Below are 14,124 nucleotides of genomic sequence, written 5' to 3' on the forward strand. Positions count from 1 at the left end.
TACCGCTCACAGTGCTCTCTTAGCGCCGCTTCTGCCGAAAGAAGCCCGGGAGCGGCTCTTAGCTCCGGAGAGCATCGTACCTTCGTCTTTAGCGTCTTTTGTGGTCTACATCCTAGCAGAAAGCTTTTCCACTCTGTCTGGCAAGGAAAACCTGCGGGAGCACAGAAAACATCTCCCATCGTGTTCTGGACGTTGCACGGAGGTCTGCCAAGTGCCTGGCATGAAGGAAAGAAAAGTTGTCCAAAACAGCTTCCAATCGAATATTCATGTGATTGGAAACGTCAGGAAAGTGTAAGGTACTGTTTTCTATCAGTTGGCAAGCTGCGCACACAATCCCAGTGTTGTACAGCTTCCTTCTTCACCTTTCCGATGCTGCCGCTCTCTCCGGCTCCCGGAGCCGAAGAAGCGGCTTCTTCGCGCAAAGACCATTGTACCGCTCACAGTGCTCTCTTAGCGCCGCTTCTGCCGAAAGAAGCCCGGGAGCGGCTCTTAGCTCCGGAGAGCATCGTACCTTCGTCTTTAGCGTCTTTTGTGGTCTACATCCTAGCAGAAAGCTTTTCCACTCTGTCTGGCAAGGAAAACCTGCGGGAGCACAGAAAACATCTCCCATCGTGTTCTGGACGTTGCACGGAGGTCTGCCAAGTGCTTGGCATGAAGGAAAGAAAAGTTGTCCAAAACAGCTTCCAATCGAATATTCATGTGATTGGAAACGTCAGGAAAGTGTAAGGTACTGTTTTCTATCAGTTGGCAAGCTGCGCACACAATCCCAGTGTTGTACAGCTTCCTTCTTCACCTTTCCGATGCTGCCGCTCTCTCCGGCTCCCGGAGCCGAAGAAGCGGGTTCTTCGCGCAAAGACGATTGTACCGCTCACAGTGCTCTCTTAGCGCCGCTTCTGCCGAAAGAAGCCCGGGAGCGGCTCTTAGCTCCGGAGAGCATCGTACCTTCGTCTTTAGCGTCTTTTGTGGTCTACATCCTAGCAGAAAGCTTTTCCACTCTGTCTGGCAAGGAAAACCTGCGGGAGCACAGAAAACATCTCCCATCGTGTTCTGGACGTTGCACGGAGGTCTGCCAAGTGCTTGGCATGAAGGAAAGAAAAGTTGTCCAAAACAGCTTCCAATCGAATATTCATGTGATTGGAAACGTCAGGAAAGTGGTAAGGTACTGTTTTCTATCAGTTGGCAAGCTGCGCACACAATCCCAGTGTTGTACAGCTTCCTTCTTCACCTTTCCGATGCTGCCGCTCTCTCCGGCTCCCGGAGCCGAAGAAGCGGCTTCTTCGCGCAAAGACGATTGTACCGCTCACAGTGCTCTCTTAGCGCCGCTTCTGCCGAAAGAAGCCCGGGAGCGGCTCTTAGCTCCGGAGAGCATCGTACCTTCGTCTTTAGCGTCTTTTGTGGTCTACATCCTAGCAGAAAGCTTTTCCACTCTGTCTGGCAAGGAAAACCTGCGGGAGCACAGAAAACATCTCCCATCGTGTTCAGGACGTTGCACGGAGGTCTGCCAAGTGTTTGGCATGAAGGAAAGAAAAGTTGTCCAAAACAGCTTCCAATCGAATATTCATGTGATTGGAAACGTCAGGAAAGTGGTAAGGTACTGTTTTCTATCAGTTGGCAAGCTGCGCACACAATCCCAGTGTTGTACAGCTTCCTTCTTCACCTTTCCGATGCTGCCGCTCTCTCCGGCTCCCGGAGCCGAAGAAGCGGGTTCTTCGCGCAAAGACGATTGTACCGCTCACAGTGCTCTCTTAGCGCCGCTTCTGCCGAAAGAAGCCCGGGAGCGGCTCTTAGCTCCGGAGAGCATCGTACCTTCGTCTTTAGCGTCTTTTGTGGTCTACATCCTAGCAGAAAGCTTTTCCACTCTGTCTGGCAAGGAAAACCTGCGGGAGCACAGAAAACATCTCCCATCGTGTTCTGGACGTTGCACGGAGGTCTGCCAAGTGCTTGGCATGAAGGAAAGAAAAGTTGTCCAAAACAGCTTCCAATCGAATATTCATGTGATTGGAAACGTCAGGAAAGTGGTAAGGTACTGTTTTCTATCAGTTGGCAAGCTGCGCACACAATCCCAGTGTTGTACAGCTTCCTTCTTCACCTTTCCGATGCTGCCGCTCTCTCCGGCTCCCGGAGCCGAAGAAGCGGCTTCTTCGCGCAAAGACGATTGTACCGCTCACAGTGCTCTCTTAGCGCCGCTTCTGCCGAAAGAAGCCCGGGAGCGGCTCTTAGCTCCGGAGAGCATCGTACCTTCGTCTTTAGCGTCTTTTGTGGTCTACATCCTAGCAGAAAGCTTTTCCACTCTGTCTGGCAAGGAAAACCTGCGGGAGCACAGAAAACATCTCCCATCGTGTTCTGGACGTTGCACGGAGGTCTGCCAAGTGCCTGGCATGAAGGAAAGAAAAGTTGTCCAAAACAGCTTCCAATCGAATATTCATGTGATTGGAAACGTCAGGAAAGTGGTAAGGTACTGTTTTCTATCAGTTGGCAAGCTGCGCACACAATCCCAGTGTTGTACAGCTTCCTTCTTCACCTTTCCGATGCTGCCGCTCTCTCCGGCTCCCGGAGCCGAAGAAGCGGCTTCTTCGTGCAAAGACGATTGTACCGCTCACAGTGCTCTCTTAGCGCCGCTTCTGCCGAAAGAAGCCCGGGAGCGGCTCTTAGCTCCGGAGAGCATCGTACCTTCGTCTTTAGCGTCTTTTGTGGTCTACATCCTAGCAGAAATCTTTTCCACTCTGTCTGGCAAGGAAAACCTGCGGGAGCACAGAAAACATCTCCCATCGTGTTCTGGACGTTGCACGGATGTCTGCCAAGTGCTTGGCATGAAGGAAAGAAAAGTTGTCCAAAACAGCTTCCAATCGAATATTCATGTGATTGGAAACGTCAGGAAAGTGGTAAGGTACTGTTTTCTATCAGTTGGCAAGCTGCGCACACAATCCCAGTGTTGTACAGCTTCCTTCTTCACCTTTCCGATGCTGCCGCTCTCTCCGGCTCCCGGAGCCGAAGAAGCGGCTTCTTCGCGCAAAGACGATTGTACCGCTCACAGTGCTCTCTTAGCGCCGCTTCTGCCGAAAGAAGCCCGGGAGCGGCTCTTAGCTCCGGAGAGCATCGTACCTTCGTCTTTAGCGTCTTTTGTGGTCTACATCCTAGCAGAAAGCTTTTCCACTCTGTCTGGCAAGGAAAACCTGCGGGAGCACAGAAAACATCTCCCATCGTGTTCTGGACGTTGCACGGAGGTCTGCCAAGTGCTTGGCATGAAGGAAAGAAAAGTTGTCCAAAACAGCTTCCAATCGAATATTCATGTGATTGGAAACGTCAGGAAAGTGTAAGGTACTGTTTTCTATCAGTTGGCAAGCTGCGCACACAATCCCAGTGTTGTACAGCTTCCTTCTTCACCTTTCCGATGCTGCCGCTCTCTCCGGCTCCCGGAGCCGAAGAAGCGGCTTCTTCGCGCAAAGACGATTGTACCGCTCACAGTGCTCTCTTAGCGCCGCTTCTGCCGAAAGAAGCCCGGGAGCGGCTCTTAGCTCCGGAGAGCATCGTACCTTCGTCTTTAGCGTCTTTTGTGGTCTACATCCTAGCAGAAAGCTTTTCCACTCTGTCTGGCAAGGAAAACCTGCGGGAGCACAGAAAACATCTCCCATCGTGTTCTGGACGTTGCACGGAGGTCTGCCAAGTGCTTGGCATGAAGGAAAGAAAAGTTGTCCAAAACAGCTTCCAATCGAATATTCATGTGATTGGAAACGTCAGGAAAGTGGTAAGGTACTGTTTTCTATCAGTTGGCAAGCTGCGCACACAATCCCAGTGTTGTACAGCTTCCTTCTTCACCTTTCCGATGCTGCCGCTCTCTCCGGCTCCCGGAGCCGAAGAAGCGGCTTCTTCGCGCAAAGACCATTGTACCGCTCACAGTGCTCTCTTAGCGCCGCTTCTGCCGAAAGAAGCCCGGGAGCGGCTCTTAGCTCCGGAGAGCATCGTACCTTCGTCTTTAGCGTCTTTTGTGGTCTACATCCTAGCAGAAAGCTTTTCCACTCTGTCTGGCAAGGAAAACCTGCGGGAGCACAGAAAACATCTCCCATCGTGTTCTGGACGTTGCACGGAGGTCTGCCAAGTGCCTGGCATGAAGGAAAGAAAAGTTGTCCAAAACAGCTTCCAATCGAATATTCATGTGATTGGAAACGTCAGGAAAGTGGTAAGGTACTGTTTTCTATCAGTTGGCAAGCTGCGCACACAATCCCAGTGTTGTACAGCTTCCTTCTTCACCTTTCCGATGCTGCCGCTCTCTCCGGCTCCCGGAGCCGAAGAAGCGGCTTCTTCGCGCAAAGACGATTGTACCACTCACAGTGCTCTCTTAGCGCCGCTTCTGCCGAAAGAAGCCCGGGAGCGGCTCTTAGCTCCGGAGAGCATCGTACCTTCGTCTTTAGCGTCTTTTGTGGTCTACATCCTAGCAGAAAGCTTTTCCACTCTGTCTGGCAAGGAAAACCTGCGGGAGCACAGAAAACATCTCCCATCGTGTTCAGGACGTTGCACGGAGGTCTGCCAAGTGTTTGGCATGAAGGAAAGAAAAGTTGTCCAAAACAGCTTCCAATCGAATATTCATGTGATTGGAAACGTCAGGAAAGTGGTAAGGTACTGTTTTCTATCAGTTGGCAAGCTGCGCACACAATCCCAGTGTTGTACAGCTTCCTTCTTCACCTTTCCGATGCTGCCGCTCTCTCCGGCTCCCGGAGCCGAAGAAGCGGCTTCTTCGCGCAAAGACGATTGTACCGCTCACAGTGCTCTCTTAGCGCCGCTTCTGCCGAAAGAAGCCCGGGAGTGGCTCTTAGCTCCGGAGAGCATCGTTCCTTCGTCTTATAGTCTTTTGTGGTCTACATCCTAGCAGAAAGCTTTTCCACTCTGTCTGGCAAGGAAAACCTGCGGGAGCACAGAAAACATCTCCCATCGTGTTCTGGACGTTGCACGGAGGTCTGCCAAGTGTTTGGCATGAAGGAAAGAAAAGTTGTCCAAAACAGCTTCCAATCGAATATTCATGTGATTGGAAACGTCAGGAAAGTGGTAAGGTACTGTTTTCTATCAGTTGGCAAGCTGCGCACACAATCCCAGTGTTGTACAGCTTCCTTCTTCACCTTTCCGATGCTGCCGCTCTCTCCGGCTCCCGGAGCCGAAGAAGCGGCTTCTTCGCGCAAAGACGATTGTACCGCTCACAGTGCTCTCTTAGCGCCGCTTCTGCCGAAAGAAGCCCGGGAGCGGCTCTTAGCTCCGGAGAGCATCGTACCTTCGTCTTTAGCGTCTTTTGTGGTCTACATCCTAGCAGAAATCTTTTCCACTCTGTCTGGCAAGGAAAACCTGCGGGAGCACAGAAAACATCTCCCATCGTGTTCTGGACGTTGCACGGAGGTCTGCCAAGTGCTTGGCATGAAGGAAAGAAAAGTTGTCCAAAACAGCTTCCAATCGAATATTCATGTGATTGGAAACGTCAGGAAAGTGGTAAGGTACTGTTTTCTATCAGTTGGCAAGCTGCGCACACAATCCCAGTGTTGTACAGCTTCCTTCTTCACCTTTGCGATGCTGCCGCTCTCTCCGGCTCCCGGAGCCGAAGAAGCGGCTTCTTCGTGCAAAGACGATTGTACCGCTCACAGTGCTCTCTTAGCGCCGCTTCTGCCGAAAGAAGCCCGGGAGCGGCTCTTAGCTCCGGAGAGCATCGTACCTTCGTCTTTAACGTCTTTTGTGGTCTACATCCTAGCAGAAAGCTTTTCCACTCTGTCTGGCAAGGAAAACCTGCGGGAGCACAGAAAACATCTCCCATCGTGTTCAGGACGTTGCACGGAGGTCTGCCAAGTGTTTGGCATGAAGGAAAGAAAAGTTGTCCAAAACAGCTTCCAATCGAATATTTATGTGATTGGAAACGTCAGGAAAGTGGTAAGGTACTGTTTTCTATCAGTTGGCAAGCTGCGCACACAATGCCAGTGTTGTACAGCTTCCTTCTTCACCTTTCCGATGCTGCCGCTCTCTCGGGCTCCCGGAGCCGAAGAAGCGGCTTCTTCGCGCAAAGACGATTGTACCGCTCACAGTGCTCTCTTAGCGCCGCTTCTGCCGAAAGAAGCCCGGGAGCGGCTCTTAGCTCCGGAGAGCATCGAACCTTCGTCTTTAGCGTCTTTTGTGGTCTACATCCTAGCAGAAAGCTTTTCCACTCTGTCTGGCAAGGAAAACCTGCGGGAGCACAGAAAACATCTCCCATCGTGTTCTGGACGTTGCACGGAGGTCTGCCAAGTGCTTGGCATGAAGGAAAGAAAAGTTGTCCAAAACAGCTTCCAATCGAATATTCATGTGATTGGAAACGTCAGAAAAGTGGTAAGGTACTGTTTTCTATCAGTTGGCAAGCTGCGCACACAATCCCAGTGTTGTACAGCTTCCTTCTTCACCTTTCCGATGCTGCCGCTCTCTCCGGCTCCCGGAGCCGAAGAAGCGGCTTCTTCGCGCAAAGACGATTGTACCGCTCACAGTGCTCTCTTAGCTCCGCTTCTGCCGAAAGAAGCCCGGGAGCGGCTCTTAGCTCCGGAGAGCATCGTACCTTCGTCTTTAGCGTCTTTTGTGGTCTACATCCTAGCAGAAAGCTTTTCCACTCTGTCTGGCAAGGAAAACCTGCGGGAGCACAGAAAACATCTCCCATCGTGTTCTGGACGTTGCACGGAGGTCTGCCAAGTGCTTGGCATGAAGGAAAGAAAAGTTGTCGAAAACAGCTTCCAATCTAATATTCATGTGATTGGAAACGTCAGGAAAGTGGTAAGGTACTGTTTTCTATCAGTTGGCAAGCTGCGCACACAATCCCAGTGTTGTACAGCTTCCTTCTTCACCTTTCCGATGCTGCCGCTCTCTCCGGCTCCCGGAGCCGAAGAAGCGGCTTCTTCGTGCAAAGACGATTGTACCGCTCACAGTGCTCTCTTAGCGCCGCTTCTGCCGAAAGAAGCCCGGGAGCGGCTCTTAGCTCCGGAGAGCATCGTACCTTCGTCTTTAGCGTCTTTTGTGGTCTACATCCTAGCAGAAAGCTTTTCCACTCTGTCTGGCAAGGAAAACCTGCGGGAGCACAGAAAACATCTCCCATCGTGTTCTAGACGTTGCACGGAGGTCTGCCAAGTGTTTGGCATGAAGGAAAGAAAAGTTGTGCAAAACAGCTTCCAATCGAATATTCATGTGATTGGAAACGTCAGGAAAGTGGTAAGGTACTGTTTTCTATCAGTTGGCAAGCTGCGCACACAATCCCAGTGTTGTACAGCTTCCTTCTTCACCTTTCCGATGCTGCCGCTCTCTCCGGCTCCCGGAGCCGAAGAAGCGGCTTCTTCGCGCAAAGACGATTGTACCGCTCACAGTGCTCTCTTAGCGCCGCTTCTGCCGAAAGAAGCCCGGGAGCGTTGCTTAGCTCCGGAGAGCATCGTACCTTCGTCTTTAGCGTCTTTTGTGGTCTACATCCTAGCAGAAAGCTTTTCCACTCTGTCTGGCAAGGAAAACCTGCGGGAGCACAGAAAACATCTCCCATCGTGTTCTGGACGTTGCACGGAGGTCTGCCAAGTGTTTGGCATGAAGGAAAGAAAAGTTGTCCAAAACAGCTTCCAAACGAATATTCATGTGATTGGAAACGTCAGGAAAGTGTAAGGTACTGTTTTCTATCAGTTGGCAAGCTGCGCACACAATCCCAGTGTTGTACAGCTTCCTTCTTCACCTTTCCGATGCTGCCGCTCTCTCCGGCTCCCGGAGCCGAAGAAGCGGCTTCTTCGCGCAAAGACGATTGTACCGCTCACAGTGCTCTCTTAGCGCCGCTTCTGCCGAAAGAAGCCCGGGAGCGGCTCTTAGCTCCGGAGAGCATCGTACCTTCGTCTTTAGCGTCTTTTGTGGTCTACATCCTAGCAGAAAGCTTTTCCACTCTGTCTGGCAAGGAAAACCTGCGGGAGCACAGAAAACATCTCCCATCGTCTTCTGGACGTTGCACGGAGGTCTGCCAAGTGTTTGGCATGAAGGAAAGAAAAGTTGTCCAAAACAGCTTCCAATCGAATATTCATGTGATTGGAAACGTCAGGAAAGTGGTAAGGTACTGTTTTCTATCAGTTGGCAAGCTGCGCACACAATCCCAGTGTTGTACAGCTTCCTTCTTCACCTTTCCGATGCTGCCGCTCTCTCCGGCTCCCGGAGCCGAAGAAGCGGCTTCTTCGCGCAAAGACGATTGTACCGCTCACAGTGCTCTCTTAGCGCCGCTTCTGCCGAAAGAAGCCCGGGAGCGGCTCTTAGCTCCGGAGAGCATCGTACCTTCGTCTTTAGCGTCTTTTGTGGTCTACATCCTAGCAGAAAGCTTTTCCACTCTGTCTGGCAAGGAAAACCTGCGGGAGCACAGAAAACATCTCCCATCGTGTTCTGGACGTTGCACGGAGGTCTGCCAAGTGCTTGGCATGAAGGAAAGAAAAGTTGTCCAAAACAGCTTCCAATCGAATATTCATGTGATTGGAAACGTCAGGAAAGGGTAAGGTACTGTTTTCTATCAGTTGGCAAGCTGCGCACACAATCCCAGTGTTGTACAGCTTCCTTCTTCACCTTTCCGATGCTGCCGCTCTCTCCGGCTCCCGGAGCCGAAGAAGCGGCTTCTTCGCGCAAAGACGATTGTACCGCTCACAGTGCTCTCTTAGCGCCGCTTCTGCCGAAAGAAGCCCGGGAGCGGCTCTTAGCTCCGGAGAGCATCGTACCTTCGTCTTTAGCCTCCTTTGTGGTCTACATCCTAGCAGAAAGCTTTTCCACTCTGTCTGGCAAGGAAAACCTGCGGGAGCACAGAAAACATCTCCCATCGTGTTCTGGACGTTGCACGGAGGTCTGCCAAGTGTTTGGCATGAAGGAAAGAAAAGTTGTCCAAAACAGCTTCCAATCGAATATTCATGTGATTGGAAACGTCAGGAAAGTGGTAAGGTACTGTTTTCTATCAGTTGGCAAGCTGCGCACACAATCCCAGTGTTGTACAGCTTCCTTCTTCACCTTTCCGATGCTGCCGCTCTCTCCGGCTCCCGGAGCCGAAGAAGCGGCTTCTTCGCGCAAAGACGATTGTACCGCTCACAGTGCTCTCTTAGCGCCGCTTCTGCCGAAAGAAGCCCGGGAGCGGCTCTTAGCTCCGGACAGCATCGTACCTTCGTCTTTAGCGTCTTTTGTGGTCTACATCCTAGCAGAAAGCTTTTCCACTCTGTCTGGCAAGGAAAACCTGCGGGAGCACAGAAAACATCTCCCATCGTGTTCTGGACGTTGCACGGAGGTCTGCCAAGTGCTTGGCATGAAGGAAAGAAAAGTTGTCCAAAACAGCTTCCAATCGAATATTCATGTGATTGGAAACGTCAGGAAAGTGTAAGGTACTGTTTTCTATCAGTTGGCAAGCTGCGCACACAATCCCAGTGTTGTACAGCTTCCTTCTTCACCTTTCCGATGCTGCCGCTCTCTCCGGCTCCCGGAGCCGAAGAAGCGGCTTCTTCGCGCAAAGACGATTGTACCGCTCACAGTGCTCTCTTAGTGCCGCTTCTGCCGAAAGAAGCCCGGGAGCGGCTCTTAGCTCCGGAGAGCATCGTACCTTCGTCTTTAGCGTCTTTTGTGGTCTACATCCTAGCAGAAAGCTTTTCCACTCTGTCTGGCAAGGAAAACCTGCTGGAGCACAGAAAACATCTCCCATCGTGTTCTGGACGTTACACGGAGGTCTGCCAAGTGCTTGGCATGAAGGAAAGAAAAGTTGTCCAAAACAGCTTCCAATCGAATATTCATGTGATTGGAAACGTCAGGAAAGTGGTAAGGTACTGTTTTCTATCAGTTGGCAAGCTGCGCAAACAATCCCAGTGTTGTACAGCTTCCTTCTTCACCTTTCTGATGCTGCCGCTCTCTCCGGCTCCCGGAGCCGAAGAAGCGGCTTCTTCGCGCAAAGACGATTGTACCGCTCACAGTGCTCTCTTAGCGCCGCTTCTGCCGAAAGAAGCCCGGGAGCGGCTCTTAGCTCCGGACAGCATCGTACCTTCGTCTTTAGCATCTTTTGTGGTCTACATCCTAGCAGAAAGCTTTTCCACTCTGTCTGGCAAGGAAAACCTGCGGGAGCACAGAAAACATCTCCCATCGTCTTCTGGACGTTGCACGGAGGTCTGCCAAGTGCTTGGCATGAAGGAAAGAAAAGTTGTCCAAAACAGCTTCCAATCGAATATTCATGTGATTGGAAACGTCAGGAAAGTGTAAGGTACTGTTTTCTATCAGTTGGCAAGCTGCGCACACAATCCCAGTGTTGTACAGCTTCCTTCTTCACCTTTCCGATGCTGCCGCTCTCTCCGGCTCCCGGAGCCGAAGAAGCGGCTTCTTCGCGCAAAGACGATTGTACCGCTCACAGTGCTCTCTTAGCGCCGCTTCTGCCGAAAGAAGCCCGGGAGCGGCTCTTAGCTCCGGACAGCATCGTACCTTCGTCTTTAGCGTCTTTTGTGGTCTACATCCTAGCAGAAAGCTTTTCCACTCTGTCTGGCAAGGAAAACCTGCGGGAGCACAGAAAACATCTCCCATCATGTTCTGGACGTTACACGGAGGTCTGCCAAGTGTTTGGCATGAAGGAAAGAAAAGTTGTCCAAAACAGCTTCCAATCGAATATTCATGTGATTGGAAACGTCAGGAAAGTGGTAAGGTACTGTTTTCTATCAGTTGGCAAGCTGCGCAAACAATCCCAGTGTTGTACAGCTTCCTTCTTCACCTTTCTGATGCTGCCGCTCTCTCCGGCTCCCGGAGCCGAAGAAGCGGCTTCTTCGCGCAAAGACGATTGTACCGCTCACAGTGCTCTCTTAGCGCCGCTTCTGCCGAAAGAAGCCCGGGAGCGGCTCTTAGCTCCGGACAGCATCGTACCTTCGTCTTTAGCGTCTTTTGTGGTCTACATCCTAGCAGAAAGCTTTTCCACTCTGTCTGGCAAGGAAAACCTGCGGGAGCACAGAAAACATCTCCCATCGTGTTCTGGACGTTGCACGGAGGTCTGCCAAGTGCTTGGCATGAAGGAAAGAAAAGTTGTCCAAAACAGCTTCCAATCGAATATTCATGTGATTGGAAACGTCAGGAAAGTGGTAAGGTACTGTTTTCTATCAGTTGGCAAGCTGCGCACACAATCCCAGTGTTGTACAGCTTCCTTCTTCACCTTTCCGATGCTGCCGCTCTCTCCGGCTCCCGGAGCTGAAGAAGCGGCTTCTTCGCGCAAAGACCATTGTACCGCTCACAGTGCTCTCTTAACGCCGCTTCTGCCGAAAGAAGCCCGGGAGCGGCTCTTAGCTCCGGAGAGCATCGTACCTTCGTCTTTAGCCTCCTTTGTGGTCTACATCCTAGCAGAAAGCTTTTCCACTCTGTCTGGCAAGGAAAACCTGCGGGAGCACAGAAAACATCTCCCATCGTGTTCTGGACGTTGCACGGAGGTCTGCCAAGTGTTTGGCATGAAGGAAAGAAAAGTTGTCCAAAACAGCTTCCAATCGAATATTCATGTGATTGGAAACGTCAGGAAAGTGTAAGGTACTGTTTTCTATCAGTTGGCAAGCTGTGCACACAATCCCAGTGTTGTACAGCTTCCTTCTTCACCTTTCCGATGCTGCCGCTCTCTCCGGCTCCCGGAGCCGAAGAAGCGGCTTCTTCGCGCAAAGACGATTGTACCGCTCACAGTGCTCTCTTAGCGCCGCTTCTGCCGAAAGAAGCCCGGGAGCGGCTCTTAGCTCCGGAGAGCATCGTACCTTCGTCTTTAGCGTCTTTTGTGGTCTACATCCTAGCAGAAAGCTTTTCCACTCTGTCTGGCAAGGAAAACCTGCGGGAGCACAGAAAACATCTCCCATCGTGTTGTGGACGTTGCACGGAGGTCTGCCAAGTGTTTGGCATGAAGGAAAGAAAAGTTGTCCAAAACAGCTTCCAATCGAATATTCATGTGATTGGAAACGTCAGGAAAGTGGTAAGGTACTGTTTTCTATCAGTTGGCAAGCTGCGCACACAATCCCAGTGTTGTACAGCTTCCTTCTTCACCTTTCCGATGCTGCCGCTCTCTCCGGCTCCCGGAGCCGAAGAAGCGGCTTCTTCGCGCAAAGACGATTGTACCGCTCACAGTGCTCTCTTAGCGCCGCTTCTGCCAAAAGAAGCCCGGGAGCGGCTCTTAGCTCCGGACAGCATCGTACATTAGTCTTTAGCGTCTTTTTTGGTCTACATCCTAGCAGAAAGCTTTTCCACTCTGTCTGGCAAGGAAAACCTGCGGGAGCACAGAAAACATCTCCCATCGTGTTCTGGACGTTGCACGGAGGTCTTCCAAGTGCTTGGCATGAAGGAAAGAAAAGTTGTCCAAAACAGCTTTCAATCGAATATTCATGTGATTGGAAACGTCAGGAAAGTGGTAAGGTACTGTTTTCTATCAGTTGGCAAGCTGCGCACACAATCCCAGTGTTGTACAGCTTCCTTCTTCACCTTTCCGATGCTGCCGCTCTCTCCGGCTCCTGGAGCCAAAGAAGCGGCTTCTTCGCGCAAAGACGATTGTACCACTCACAGTGTTCTCTTAGCGCCGCTTCTGCCGAAAGAAGCCCGGGAGCGGCTCTTAGCTCGGGACAGCATCGTACCTTGGTCTTTAGCGTCTTTTGTGGTCTACATCCTAGCAGAAAGCTTTTCCACTCTGTCTGGCAAGGAAAACCTGCTGGAGCACAGAAAACATCTCCCATCGTGTTCTGGACGTTGCACGGAGGTCTGCCAAGTGCTTGGCATGAAGGAAAGAAAAGTTGTCCAAAACAGCTTCCAATCGAATATTCATGTGATTGGAAACGTCAGGAAAGTGGTAAGGTACTGTTTTTTGTCAGTTGGCAAGCTGCGCACACAATCCCAGTGTTGTACAGCTTCCTTCTTCACCTTTCCGATGCTGCCGCTCTCTCCGGCTCCCGGAGCCGAAGAAGCGGCTTCTTCGCGCAAAGACGATTGTACCGCTCACAGTGCTCTCTTAGCGCCGCTTCTGCCGAAAGAAGCCCGGGAGCGGCTCTTAGCTCCGGAGAGCATCGTACCTTCGTCTTTAGCGTCTTTTGTGGTCTACATCCTAGCAGAAAGCTTTTCCACTCTGTCTGGCAAGGAAAACCTGCGGGAGCAGAGAAAACATCTCCCATCGTGTTCTGGACGTTGCACGGAGGTCTGCCAAGTGCTTGGCATGAAGGAAAGAAAAGTTGTCCAAAACAGCTTCCAATCGAATAGTCATGTGATTGGAAGCGTCAGGAAAGTGGTAAGGTACTGTTTTCTATCAGTTGGCAAGCTGCGCACACAATCCCAGTGTTGTACAGCTTCCTTCTTCACCTTTCCGATGCTGCCGCTCTCTCCGGCTCCCGGAGCCGAAGAAGCGGCTTCTTCGCGCAAAGACGATTGTACCGCTCACAGTGCTCTCTTAGCGCCGCTTCTGCCGAAAGAAGCCCGGGAGCGGCTCTTAGCTCCGGAGAGCATCGTACCTTCGTCTTTAGCGTCTTTTGTGGTCTACATCCTAGCAGAAAGCTTTTCCACTCTGTCTGGCAAGGAAAACCTGCGGGAGCACAGAAAACATCTCCCATCGTGTTCTGGACGTTGCACGGAGGTCTGCAAAGTGTTTGGCATGAAGGAAAGAAAAGTTGTCCAAAACAGCTTCCAATCGAATATTCATGTGATTGGAAACGTCAGGAAAGTGGTAAGGTACTGTTTTCTATCAGTTGGCAAGCTGCGCACACAATCCCAGTGTTGTACAGCTTCCTTCTTCACCTTTCTGATGCTGCCGCTCTCTCCGGCTCCCGGAGCCAAAGAAGCGGCTTCTTCGCGCAAAGACGATTGTACCGCTCACAGTGCTCTCTTAGCGCCGCTTCTGCCGAAAGAAGCCCGGGAGCGGCTCTTAGCTCCGGACAGCATCATACCTTCGTCTTTAGCGTCTTTTGTGGTCTACATCCTAGCAGAAAGCTTTTCCACTCTGTCTGGCAAGGAAAACCTGCGGGAGCACAGAAAACATCTCCCATCGTGTTCTGGACGTTGCACGGAGGTCTGCCAAGTGCTTGGCATGAAGGAAAGAAAAGTTGTCGAAAACAGCTTCCAATCGAATATTCATGTGATTGGAAACGTCAGGAAAGTGGTAAGGTACTGTTTTCT

This window comes from Ammospiza nelsoni, chromosome 12 (assembly GCF_027579445.1).
Source record: "Ammospiza nelsoni isolate bAmmNel1 chromosome 12, bAmmNel1.pri, whole genome shotgun sequence".
Lineage (NCBI taxonomy): Eukaryota > Metazoa > Chordata > Aves > Passeriformes > Passerellidae > Ammospiza > Ammospiza nelsoni.